Source organism: Lissotriton vulgaris, chromosome 7 (assembly GCF_964263255.1).
Source record: "Lissotriton vulgaris chromosome 7, aLisVul1.2, whole genome shotgun sequence".
Classification (NCBI taxonomy): domain Eukaryota; kingdom Metazoa; phylum Chordata; class Amphibia; order Caudata; family Salamandridae; genus Lissotriton; species Lissotriton vulgaris.
This window is the reverse complement of record NC_141695.1, coordinates 160,250,153-160,263,195: the sequence shown is the minus strand read 5'-3', so window position 1 is coordinate 160,263,195 and position 13,043 is coordinate 160,250,153. Positions and strand designations below refer to the sequence as shown.

General features: G+C 50.4%; 1 protein-coding gene across 1 annotated transcript in view; it reads left to right on the top strand.

Moving 5' to 3' along the window:
* Positions 1-13,043, top strand: part of KCNN4 (potassium calcium-activated channel subfamily N member 4) — a 453,327-nt gene that overhangs the window by 319,970 nt on the left and 120,314 nt on the right. The window lies entirely within an intron of this gene.

The following is a 13,043-nucleotide window of genomic DNA, read 5'->3' as shown; positions in this document are numbered from 1 at the left end:
CAGCAATCAGGAATTACCAAGTGACAAGCAGGGACCCTCTCCTCTAGTCAGGGCAAGGGAATTACTCTCTCAAAATAATCCCTTCTCTCCCTCTAGGCGGCGTGGCGCGAGCAGTCAAGGCTTATTTCAGAGGCGATGTAAGTTAAGCAGTTGTGACCACATACAGTAACCCAGTGACAACACTACAAATGGACACCACACAGGTTTTATATAAAAAATAAGTGTACTTTATCTAGAGTTATCACAAGACCAATAAACGACAAATAGAATCCACAGTACTATTAAGTTTCAAGAGTTCAGGTAAAAAAGGCTTAATTCAAGGTTCTGTGCGAGTCTGTAGCCTTGTCCGGCTACAGCGTTGCTGATAAGAACACAGTCTAGCAAATCCAGCAGACCGCATCAGTACGGGCTCACTCAATGGTCGACAGACTCAGTTACAGTACCTTTTACTTGGGACAGCCGGGACGGATGTGCGAGCCGGTTCCGGTGATCGTCACGGTGCAGAAAGGTAGCGTTGCAGGATGCGTTGTCTCTTGATGCGGTGCAGGCAGCGGCCCGTTGACAGAGTCATGGGATCCAAGGCTTGAGTTGCAGGGCTTAACGGTGCTTCGATGCGCTGCTTGCAGCTTGCGGTGCGGCAAACGAGTCGGAGTTCGAGAGCTAGCGTCGGTCAGTCCGGACAGCGGTGCGAGTCAGGCGGTGCGTCGCAAAGCATGCGTGCGGCCACAGGACTCGAAGTCAGCAGCAGTGACCACGTCGGTCAGACCAGTTCGATTCGTGTAGCGTGACGTTGCACGTCGCGGTGTCCTTCCAGTCGCGGTCCAGGCTACGGCTCGTTGACGGAGTCGGTGAGCGCAGAGCTTACGTTGTTCGAGGAGGATGTTGCTTGGTGCGGTGCCTACAGGACACCGGGCCGGTCGTGAGAGTCGGTCACAGCTTCCTGCCTCTGTAGCCACTTGTTTCCAGCAGCAATTCACAAAGGCTGGTGAAGTCCACTGGTCCTGGGACTTCGGTCAGGGGGCAAGCTCTATTCCAAGCCCTTGGAGATCTTTGCACAGTTTGAAAGAAAAGTCCAAAGTTCTTTCTCCTCTCTTTGGCAGTCAGGCAACCACTGCAGGCCAATCCCCCAAGCAGCACTTCAGCTTGGGAATAGTCTCTCCTCAGTTTCTTCAGGTTCCTTCTCCTCAGCAGAGGTTTCGTCTTGTAAGTCCAGAAGTGATCTAATTTCATGTGATCAGGGTCCCAATACTCATACCCCTAAATCCTTTGTTCTTTGAGGGGAGAGGGGCCTGTGTCCAGTTCAAGCCAGTTCTGAAGTACTCTGTTTACCAGACTTCTCCTTTCCTTTCACTACGCAGGACAGGCACATCAGACGCCCCACAGGAGGTTGAGCCTGCATTATGGAAGGCAAGTACAGTCCAGGAGCACTTTGTTGACAGTCTTCCTTCTCTTCTTTCAGTGTGCAGGGCAGAGACATCAGACACACCACAGGGGGTGGAGCCAGCATTGTAGAGGGAAGGCCCAGCCCTATTCAGGTCCCAGGTGCAACTCTTCCCTCCCATCTAGATGCAGATCTCCCTATTCACCACCGGGCTGCCCCAGCCTGTCTCCTGGAATTCCCCAGCCCTGTCACACACAAACCCAGACAAGGAATACACAACCTCGCAGAGGCAGGCTCAAATGGTTAGGAAAGCAAATACCTACTTTCTAAAAGTGGTATTTGCAAACACAAAATATTAAAATAAACTTCACTAAAAGATGTATTTTATTATTCTGAGTCCAGGCATACTAAACTCGAATTTCTACCATGTTCTCTGAGCCTGCTAGGATTATAAAGTATAATAATTTTAACAGCCCATTCTGGCCTATGGAGAACAGGTAGCCTTGCAATAGTGAAACAAGAAAATGGGAAAATGGCTGTAATTCATTATTAGGACATGCCATACACATCAGGGCTTGTCCTACCTTATACTTTACAATGCACCCTGCCCTTGGGCCTACCATGGGGGTTTCTAATATGAAGAATAGGGAAGGTTTAGGGACTGGCAAGTGGGTGCACTTGCTCAGTCAGCATGACAGTACCAGAATGCACGCAGGCTCTGCAATGGCAGACCTTAGACACATTTTACAAGGCCGCTTCTGTGGGTGGCACAAACAATGCTGCAAGCCCACTAGCAGCATTTGGATTTACACACCCTGGGCACACTCAGTGCACTGTACTAGGGTCTGACAAGTAAACCAAACATCCAATCATGGAACCACTAATCAATACATCAATTTACAGTAGGGAGCACTCACACTGTGGCACTGGACAGAAGTGGCACAGTGCCCAAAGCATCTAACACCAGCAAAAACACATGAGGCAACAGAAAAAAATGGAAGGGAGACCCACGCCAATGGTGCCAGGTCTAACATATGTCCTCTCCAGCTGAAATGCGGTGAGAACTACCCTACCTCCTGGGAGTTCTCATCACTAAGGCAGAAAAATCTGGACAGACCATCAGCGTTGGCGTGTTCTGTACCAGGGCGGTGTTTCACCGTAAAGTCCATGCCCTGTACGGAAATGGACCACCTCAACAGCTTTGGATTCTCAACCCTTCCCGGCATCAACCATCTGAGGGGCCTGTGGTCTGTCTGAACCCGGAAGTGAGTCCCAAACAGGTATGGTCTCAGCTTCTTCAGTGCCCAGACCACAGTAAATGCCTCACGCTCAATAGCACTCCACCTCTGTTCCCATGGAAGTAACCTCCTAATGATGAAGGCTACAGGTTGATCTAGGCCCTCTTCATTCATCTGTGACAAAACAGCCCCCACACCATGTTCTGAAGCGTCTGTTTGAACGATGAACTCTTTGGAGAAGTTGGGTGCCAGGAGCATGGGTGCCGTGCACATGGCAGCTTTCAGGGCCTCAAAAGCTTCCTGACAGGTGTCAGTCCAAATCACTTTCTTGGGCTGCTTCTTGGAAGTCAGCTCTGTCAAGGGTGCAACCATGTTGCCTTACCCCTTGACAAACCTCCTGTAGTACCCTGTGAGTCCTAAGAAGGCCCTCACCTCTGTCTGGGTTTTGGGGAGTTCCCAAGCCAGGATGGTTTCAATCTTGGGTTGTAGGGGCGCCACCTGGCCGCTCCCAACTTGGTGTCCCAAGTACACCACAGAACCCTGCCCGATCTGACACTTACTCTCCTTGATCGTGAGGCCTGCCTTCCGCAGTGCCAACAACACTTCCCATAGGTGGCGCGGATGTTCCTCCCAAGTGACACTGAACACTGCAATGTCATCCAGGTAGGCGGCACTGAACTCATCCAGTCCAACCAACACCTGGTTGACCAACCTCTGAAAGGTGGAAGGGGCATTCTTCATCCCAAAGGGCATAACACGGAACTGGAAATGCCCATCTGGTGTGGAGAATGCTAACCTCTCCTTTGGCCCATCAGTCAAGGCGATCTGCCAATACCCAGACATCAAGTCAAATGTGCTGAGGTACAGTGCAGCCCCTAACCGATCAATGAGCTCATCAGCTCTGGGGATGGGGTGCTCGTCGGTCTTCGTGACCAAATTGAGCCCTCGGTAGTCCACACAGAACCGGAGTTCGGGTGTGGCACCCGGCGCCGCAGCCTTTGAGACCAAGACCACTGGGCTGGCCTAAGGACTGCTGGAGGACTCAATCACCCCTAGTGCAAGCATCTTTGAGACCTCCTCTTTGATGCAAGCCCTTACCCTGTCAGTTACCCTGTAAGACTTGTGCTTCACAGATAAGCTGTCTCCTCTATCCACATCATGGACACACCAATCTGTGATACGGGGAACCAGGGAGAACAGATCAGAAAACTGTCCCAGCAACTGGCGGCAGTCAATCTGTTGCTCAGGGGTCAGGGTGGAAGAGAGGTTAACACCATCCACTGACCCATCTTGTTCTGTGACCGCCAGGAGGTCAGGAAGAGGCTCATTCCCCTCTTCCATTCCAGCAACTGTCGCCAAGAGCATGCCCACCTCAGACCTCTCTAAGTGGGGCTTAAGGCGGTTGACATGCAGGACCCTCAAGGGGTTCCTGGGAGACTGCAAGTCCACCAAGTAGGTAACTGGACTTTTGCGCTCCACAACCTCAAATGATCCGGTCCACTTATCCTGGAGCACACAGGGCTCCACTGGGGCCATGACCCACACTTTCTGACCAGGTTGAAGCTCCACCTGAGTGATATTCTGGTCATACCACTGCTTCATATCCTCCTGGCTGGCTTCCGGATTCGCCTCAGCAAGTTGCCTGAAACGCCTAGTCTGGTTCCTGAAGGCCAGCATGTAGCTATACACATCCTGGGGAGGTTTCCTGGGAGATTGCTCCCACCTTTCCTTGAACAGACTCAGAGGTCTTCTGACCGGGTGCCCATAGAGAAGCTCAAAGGGACTGAACCCTAGAGATTTCTGTGGCACCACCCGGTATGCAAACAACAAGAATGGTAAGAGGACATCCCACTTACGCCTCATGGGTTTCTCAAGACTCATAATCATTCCCTTCAGGGTTCGGTTGAACCTTTCAACCAATCCATTTCCTTGGGGGTGGTAAGGAGTGGTGAACTTGTAAGTTACCCCACACTCCTGCCACAGGGACTTCATGTACTTAGAAATGAAGTTGGTGCCCCGGTCAGACACAACCTCTCGAGGGAATCCTACTCGTGAGAAACTTCCCATCAGTGCTCGTCCAACCACGGGGGCAGTCACTGTCCTCGGAGGTATGGCTTCCGGGTACCAGGTGGCATGGTCCACCAAGACCAGGATTTACCTGTTGCCCATGGCTATCTTGGGGCCCCACAAATGTCAATCCACACCCACTCAAAGGGGGTACTGACCACAGGGAATGGCTGGAGAGGAGCCTTCTGCTTCCTCCCACTCTTTCCACTTGCCTGACAGTCTGACAGGTCCTGCAATGAGTGTAACTCTTGCACATTTGGGGCCAATGAAAGTGGGTGACAAGCCTCTCAAAGGTCTTGTCCTACCCCAAATGTCCTGCCAATGCCACATCATGAGCCAGCCCCAGTAGGAAGGCTCTGAAGCGCTGGGGTACCACCAGCACACGGGCTGACCCAGGCTCAGCAACCTTAGGCTCACTAGTAGATCCAATGTGACCCAGACTGATCACCTGCTGCCTGACTTGCACCCTGCTGCTGCAAGCCCTCAAGAGTAGGGCATTCTCTCTGCTCCCTGCAGAATTCTTCCCTGGGGGGGCCTCCTTCTTGCTGCCAATGGGTCAGCTCAGGCAGGTCCGCCAGTTCAGCTACCTGTTCCCCGGTAGGCTCCAGGGCATCCCCCTCCGGGTCTACCTCCTCCTGGGCCGTGGGAACTTCAGGGGCTGGTTTCCCGCACCCCTTCCCACTTCTCTCTAAGGCAGGTTCCTGGGCCTCCCTCTCAGGCTCCAGGTCCTCCTGAGCACTCCTACTGGCTGCCATTGACTGGGTGGTCACACACACCCAGTCAGGCAGACCCACCATCCTCAGGTGAGTACTCTTCTCCACCTTCTCCCAAGGGGAGCTCTCCAAATCGTTCCCCAACAAACAGTCAACAGGTATGGCAGGCCTCACAGCTACCTGAGGAGTACCAGAGACCCCCCCCCCCTCTCAAAGGGAATCTGAGCCCTTGGACAATGACTCTCTGTGTTGTCGGCGTTAACAACTCTGCAGAATGCATGTGGGACAACCTGATCTTGAGACACCAGGTGACACCTGATAGCTGTCACACTGGCTCCTGTGTCTCTCAGAGCCTCCATCTTTTGGCCATTGATGGTCACCCACTGCCCATATTTCTTAGTGTTGTTGGGCAGTTGGTTCTCTGGGACCACCTCACAGTCTCCTAAAGAGACAAGGGACATCTCTGTGGTACCCCACCCACCTTGGACTTCTACCTCCTCCCCAAATGCTACTCTAGCCATCTCCTGGGCGGGGCACCAGTGGGTGCTGGTTTACCAAACAGGTGGCACCTGGTATAATTCGGCCTATGACCCAGGTCCCCACATCTGTAACATTTTAGGGGTCCCTGTGGAACAGGATTACCTGTCGGGACCACTGGCTTTTTCTCAGGGGGAGGCTGGGAACCTTCCCTTGGTTCCCTTGGGAATTACTTTGGGGCCCTCTGCGGAACTCCCTCTGTTTACCCCTGCCCCCCACTCTTCTGCTGGGGACTTTGCCCATCTTTGGCTGAGTCACCCACGTGACCCTTGTGGACCCTGGCACTGACCCAGCGGTCCGCCTCCTAAGCAAGCTTCCTAGGGTTAGTCAGCTTGCCATCAATCAGGTGCTGGCGCAGCTCTGGAAAGCAATTTTCAGACAACTGTTCTCATGCAATCAAATCCAAGAGACCTTGTAAATCATTAACTTTGCTGCCCTTCACCCAACCACCCAATGCTCTTCAAAAGAAAGTGACATACTCTACCCAGGTACTACTTTCTATCTTCCTGCACTTCCTGAACCTCTGCCTATAGAGTTCAGGGGTCAAACCATACCTAGTCATGAGTGCCTCTTTCATGTGGCTATAGGAATTATGGACTCCAGAAGGCAAGTCCAACAGTGTGTCCCGCCTTCACTAAGGAACCTTCCCCACAACCCCGCTCCCTAATCTCTCTCAGGGACCCAGTGGGAAGACATGGCTACCGCATAGGCTCTGAACCACTGCATAATATCATCATTTTAAAAAAAAACTCCTTAACCACATCTTTGGGGATGTAAACTCTACCTTCCCCAGGTGCTGACGGCGTGCTGCTTCCAGAGGGAGTAATCTCTAGGCTCCTGGCTTTCAGATGTAACACCCTCAAAACTTTGTCATGCTCTAATTGCAATCTCTTTTCCTCTAGAGCCAGCTTCTTGCTTTCTAGCCCCCCAGTTTCCCATTCAATTTGAGCTTGGCCATCACCATTTTATGCACCCTGTTTTCTTTTCTGTCTGCCAACTCTTCTGGGGACAGACCTCGGGCAGAAACACTGCTACCCACTGGGGAGGGCGCACACCTCCTCTCAGGACCCAGTGGCCCACCAAGCTGCTCCTCTGCATCCTCAAAATTCACTAAATCCCCAGGGGCATTCCTTGATTCCATCCAGGCCCTCAGCGCCTTGTGCTATTTCTCCTTTTTGGAGATTCCAGCCACGGAAATGTTTTTGCAGAAGCTCTTGAGCTGGTTGTTGGTGTAGCTTTCTAGTTTCTCTTCCTCCCAATCACAGTCAACATATGCAATGGATGCTGCCTTTTCCATTCTGGCTGATAATCACCTGTGAGGGTATCCTAGTGCTTAGCGGGTGTTTGTTGTTGGCCTTGAAGAGTCTTACTTAAAGAGCCAGGTCTTAAACTTCTTGCAGAATTTAGGAGGTGATGAGAAGGCTCTAATGTAGTGTGGAAGGCCGTTCCAACCTGTAGGTGCAAAGTATGAGAAAGCACTGCCTCCTACTCTGCTTTTGCGTATGTGCAGTGCATGTGAGAGTCCGACTGAGCGAGGTGCCAGGTGGGTTGATGGAGATCCACAAGGCTTTTGCGGTAGGAAGGACCTTCGACTATTCAGGTAGGCAGAAAATTTGAGCTCTAATCCCCAGATAAATCATTGAAGCATAAAGCTGTTTACCAAAGAACAAACCATGTACCTTTTGGAGAGCTATGACAAAGAAGACTCAAAACTACTTATGGGCAATTTTTTCGAATCATTAGCTCATGTAGGAGTGCATGCTGCACGAACAAAAAAGAGACAACTACAAGTTGGATTTGTGGCCCTGTATGTACTACTTGTAAATGACCACCAATCTGAATGGGCAATTTTTGAAGCATCTTTGCAGGCGCAGATTCCCCCCCCCCCCTATTTTTCTAGCCTGAAATATTACAGATATGTCAGTCCATCCATTTTCAACATACAATACCTACTTGTACTCAACATAAAATATGGTTGTGTACCCTCTATTTGATATCTTGGTGTAGAAGCCATATCCTCAGAATTCCACATAAGTTGGTGATTTGACTTTTCTGGTGTTCGTTCAGCGCACTGCTTATAACCTCAGACAACACATCACTATTGACATTCAATGACTCCATTCATACCTTCCTTAATCACATCTGAAATTGCAATATTGATAAAAGTGCTGTGCATGGTTGGGGTGCACATTATAGTTACTTTAGCGAAACATATTATAGTTACTTAACATAACTCAAACTGATGAATTCCAGCTCTTTTTAGTTTAAAACATTATGTTTTAACTGATATTGTTACCTAACTATAACGTCCCTTCAACTTTTGTTTTCTTCCCAAGGAATTCTAAGGTTTTCTAAAAAACATTAAAGTAAGTTATTATTACAATTCCTAACTATACATCACTTTAACCTTTGGTTTTTGAGTGACCAACTATATATACCTATACAATCACACAAAAAACAACCACACACACACACATATATATATATATATATATATATACTAATCCCCATGTTTAATTCTTCATCTGGACTAAGTCTCACCTCCTCGTACACTTCAACTATGTATTATAGCTCCTTGTATAGCCGTTGCTACCTCCCAAAATGGAAAGACACTCATCCCCTGGTCACTGACATCCCACTGGGGACTTTGGTAGGCGCGAATATGGCAGATCTTGAAAGACCCTTGAATCTGAAAGAGGTAGCGGATGCCGTTGGCAGACTACAATTGGGAAAAATGCCCAGAGCAGAGGGGTTCCCGATTAAATACTACTATTTCTAACCGGAGGCTGATGATCAAGCCCACTTCCCGAGGAGTTCCACCGGGCCACAATTGTAGTTCTCAAACAAATCAGGGAGACCCCCAGATGCTTGTCCCTCATAGTCCTATTTCCCTTAGTAATACGTAAATAAAATGTTTTGCAAAGATCCTGGCAAACCGCCTCCTAGAGCTGCTGTCCTCCCGGATCAACGTGGTTTTGAGTCCTGTCCAGAGCAATATTTACTGCATTTCCTCAGTACATATTGCTCAGGAACACCAACGGCACTTCAGAGACCCCGTGGACTGCTGATGGGCTTTGAGAAGACATTTGACTCACTGGACTGTAGATTTCTCTTTCGGACCCTTTTTTCGGTCTTTTGTGAAGGTGTTTTACTTTCACCCCCAAGCACAGGTCAGAGTTAATAGCATCTTGTCCTCCAACTTTACAATTCAGAGAGGTATCAGGCAGGGCTTCCCCCTTTCCCTGTCACTTTCTGCCTTGGTGAATGAGCCCCTAGTGGCTAGGGTTCGGCACAACACTCAAATTTGGGGATTCCAGTGGCAAAATTGTCCGGAAGACCGTTTTGACATATACACATATGACACCATATACACAGATGACAAGCTGCTTTTTCTCTTCCCGCCACACGTCATCGGCCCGGCTCCTCCAGATACTCCAGCTCTTTAGTAATGCTTCTGGGTTGGCCAACTGGACTAAATCACTCCTTGTCCAAATCCAGGATAGCTGGATGGTCATTGATTAGCAAGATTGTGTCCCTATCCATAGATTGAGCTTTCCCTACCTGGGTGTAATCATTGCCTTGGAACCCGAATTAAGCTGGCGCCTCAACTTGACACTGCTGTTGCTTCAGACACGCCGGGACCTGAACAAATGGGCTGCCCTCCCACTCAATGTCCTGGGCCGTATCACACTCTTCCAAATGATTGCACTTCTGAGATTTCTTTACACACTGTAGAACTTCCCTTTCTTTGGGCCCGATTACGATGGCGAGAATTCCGCGACCGCTGGGCCGGCAATGAGGACCACCGGCTTGGCGGTCGCGGATTTCCCGCCATCGTCCTGAATATTCCCACCACCAAATTAGGATGGCGGTGGGAATGGGAAAGGTACCGTGGCGGACAGAAAGACCGTCCGCCGTGGTCCCGCAAGGTGGTCCCTTTCTGCCCGCCTTGCGGGACCAGGTACTATGGGGCTAGGGAGGCGGTGCTGTGCAGGCACCACCTTGGGCATTATGATGCCTGTCTTTTGCGGCGGAGTTCCTGCCGCAAAAAGACATGCGGAAAATGCTTTTGGGGGCCCGTTGTGGGCCCCCATGGGGGTGGGGTGCTGCACGTGCACATTTGCATGTACAAGGTGGCAGGCACCGCACGGGGCCTGCCACGTTGTACATGCAAATGTAAAACATGTATTTTTATATAGTGGCGGGTGCCCTACCCGCCACAATGTAAACATACAGGTTGCGCCCGCCAGTGTGGCGAACACATCCTAATTCGTTTTGCAGGACCGCCGCACCTATGGTGGGCGGTCCCTTTTCCAGCAGCGATGGCGGACGGACTTTGTCCACCCGCCATCGTAATCGGAGAACAAGCCCCCAACAATAGCTCTTTGTAACTGTGTCTAGACACCCTACGATAGTGGGATGGAAATGGCTGACATTCAGTTGTACTACTGGGCCTCGCAGCTCCAAGCCTTTGGCGGAGCTGGGGTTCTAATGTTCTGCCCAAAAGTATCTCCCTTGGGCCAAAACGTATCCTGCATTTGTTGTTCAGCATCCTGAACCCCAGTTTCCTGCATGGGCCTTCGTGCATCACTCTCCTGTTCTGGCGGAGTGCCCTTCAACGTATTGGGTGGGACCATTGATTGACACAGGTGACTCCTCTATGGATTGGCAGATGGATACCCCAGGTCTGTAGCCTGAATGGGCTTGAACAATGGGACCATATAGGCATATCCACCTTGGGGACGTTTGGGAGGGCTTGCACATGAACACCTTTCAGGCCCTTCAAGAGGAATTCAATCTACATAGGTCCCAGTTCCACAGATATTTGCAGTTTCGGCATGCACTGCAGGATCCTATAGAGTACAGGCCCCTTGAGGCCCAAATGTTACTGGGGTAGCTGGGTCACATGGCATCTTGCGGACATTATAGTCCCTGGTCATGAACTCTGCTGTCCCCTTTCGGGCTCTTTTCGAGCTAAGAGGGAGGGATGGGTTGGCGAGCATGATGATGCCAACTAGAAAGATGTCAGGATGGCCCCATGTGAGCTGTCATTCTCTCTCACCAATGCCTGATCCAGCTGAAATGTCTATATGCTTCCTACCTCACCCCATGGCGCCTGAGGAGGATAGGAGCATTCCCTTCCCCCACATGCCCAAGAAGCACTAGCGCTGACAGCGACTTTTATCACATGAAATGGACGTGTCCGTTCATCTTCAAGACATTGTTGTATGCAGCTGGCTCTGTATATACTACATCAAAGTAAGGTATAGTTTGCACAGCATCCAGTGGATCCCCAGAGGTAGAGCAGACGCTAAAGTAGATATTACCTTACTCTCTTTTGTGGTAGTGTGGTTGAGCAGTCGGACTTATCAGAGGGTAGTGTTAAGTATTTGTTGTAAACAGTCAGGCAAGTAATGATGTCACACACTCAAAGAATGGATCCAGATCCATGGTTTGTATAAAAAGTTGTTACTTTGTTGTTTTTATTACTAGAACCAAGATTTACTCAGTAGCAGGTAAGTGATACTTTCAAAACAATAATATTTTGCGAGATACCGTGTGTACTGGTTTTGAAGAAGCATACAAGTTACTTTGCAGTAGATAAAATGGGTTGCAAGCTCCTTAGAATACTTGTAACTACATTAGATTACTTTCTAGTTGCTTTGTTTTACTTTGCTATTTTGGGGTGAAACAAACTATTTACGCAGTCTAGGCATCACAGTCCATCAGTAAGCAGGTTAACTCTGAGGAAGATACTAAGTTACTTTGTTGCAGTACAAAATAGCTTCAACACTTGGAAAAATTTTCAGAGCAAAACCCACCATACAATCCTATGGGAAAAAACATTTGCAAGTACAGTAACGATTTTGGTAACTGAGTTTTGGGGAGTATAACTAAGGTTCCCCAAGGTTCAGTTCAGCACTCCAGGTGCACCACCAGCTGCACTAGGGCATTTGGGTGCAGAGTGAAAGGGTGCCTTGTTAGCCATTAGGGCATCTCGTTGGGGGCTGCTCACGGAAGGCCACGAGGTTTTGGGAGGCAAGCTACTGGGTTTAAGGTAAGGGCAAAGGGAGTGCCAGGTCAGCACCAAGTCCTCCTCACCAGCAGCGCAGGGGCAACAGGGTGCAGGGTGTTTAGGCGGGGTCAGTAGCCCAATGCTTTCCTATGGGGGTTGCCGGTCAATGAAAAAGACTGCAGGCTGGAGCCAGAAGACTGGAAGAAGGGAACCAATGACTGGAGGGTGAAGTTGCAGAGCTGTTAGACACCAGGACGCCATCGGCTGGGAACCCCACGGCTCAGGAGCTGGCGATGCAGGGGTGTCTTTTTGTGTCAGGTTCTTCTCACCGGTTCCGGTCGGGTGTACCCTTTAGGAGGAGGCTGCAGGCATCGAGGAGAAGGTCAGAGGAGGTCATCCAATGCTGGATCCGAGGCCAGGATCACTGGGCAACCTCGCTGGGGTGTTGGGCCACTGGGACTCAGGCCGTGGGCGTAGGGTGGAGAGTGGTGAGGACTGGCTTGGGTGGTTGTTGGACAGGTTTTAGTGTCCTCGGGAGATCAGACTTCTTGTCAAGTCGAATCTGAATTCTGGGTTCATGGCTGCCCCCGGTGCGCCGCAAGGGTGGGGGCCAGTTTTGGGCCCCTGGGGGCCGTTTTTGTTACAGGGCTTTGCTGCAAAAACGGTCCTGTAACAAAATCGGCCGAAAACCGCGGTCGCACCACCAACCCCCCTGGGGGGTGGGGGGGGCAGCCGAGCACTTTGCCAGGGCCGGTTTTGATTCCCAGTCCAGCCGTGCAGGCTGTAATGGTAGTGGTACATGTTTGTGGTGAGAGGTCTCTGAGGGTGGCATAATACATGCTGCAGCCTTCAGAGGCCTTTACCTGGCTTCCATGCCCTTGGTACCATAGGTACCCTTTACAAGGAACTTACAGGTAGGCCAAAGTTGTGCCAATTGTGGAAATATTGGTGTAGGTCAGGGAAGGAACGCAGGCCCTGGGAACCTGATTGACCCGGGCACAGGGCAGACTCAGTTAAATTGCATCAGTGTTCTGGCAAAACATTAGGGGGCAACCATGCAGAAAGGTCACTTTCCTACAATTGTCCAATAT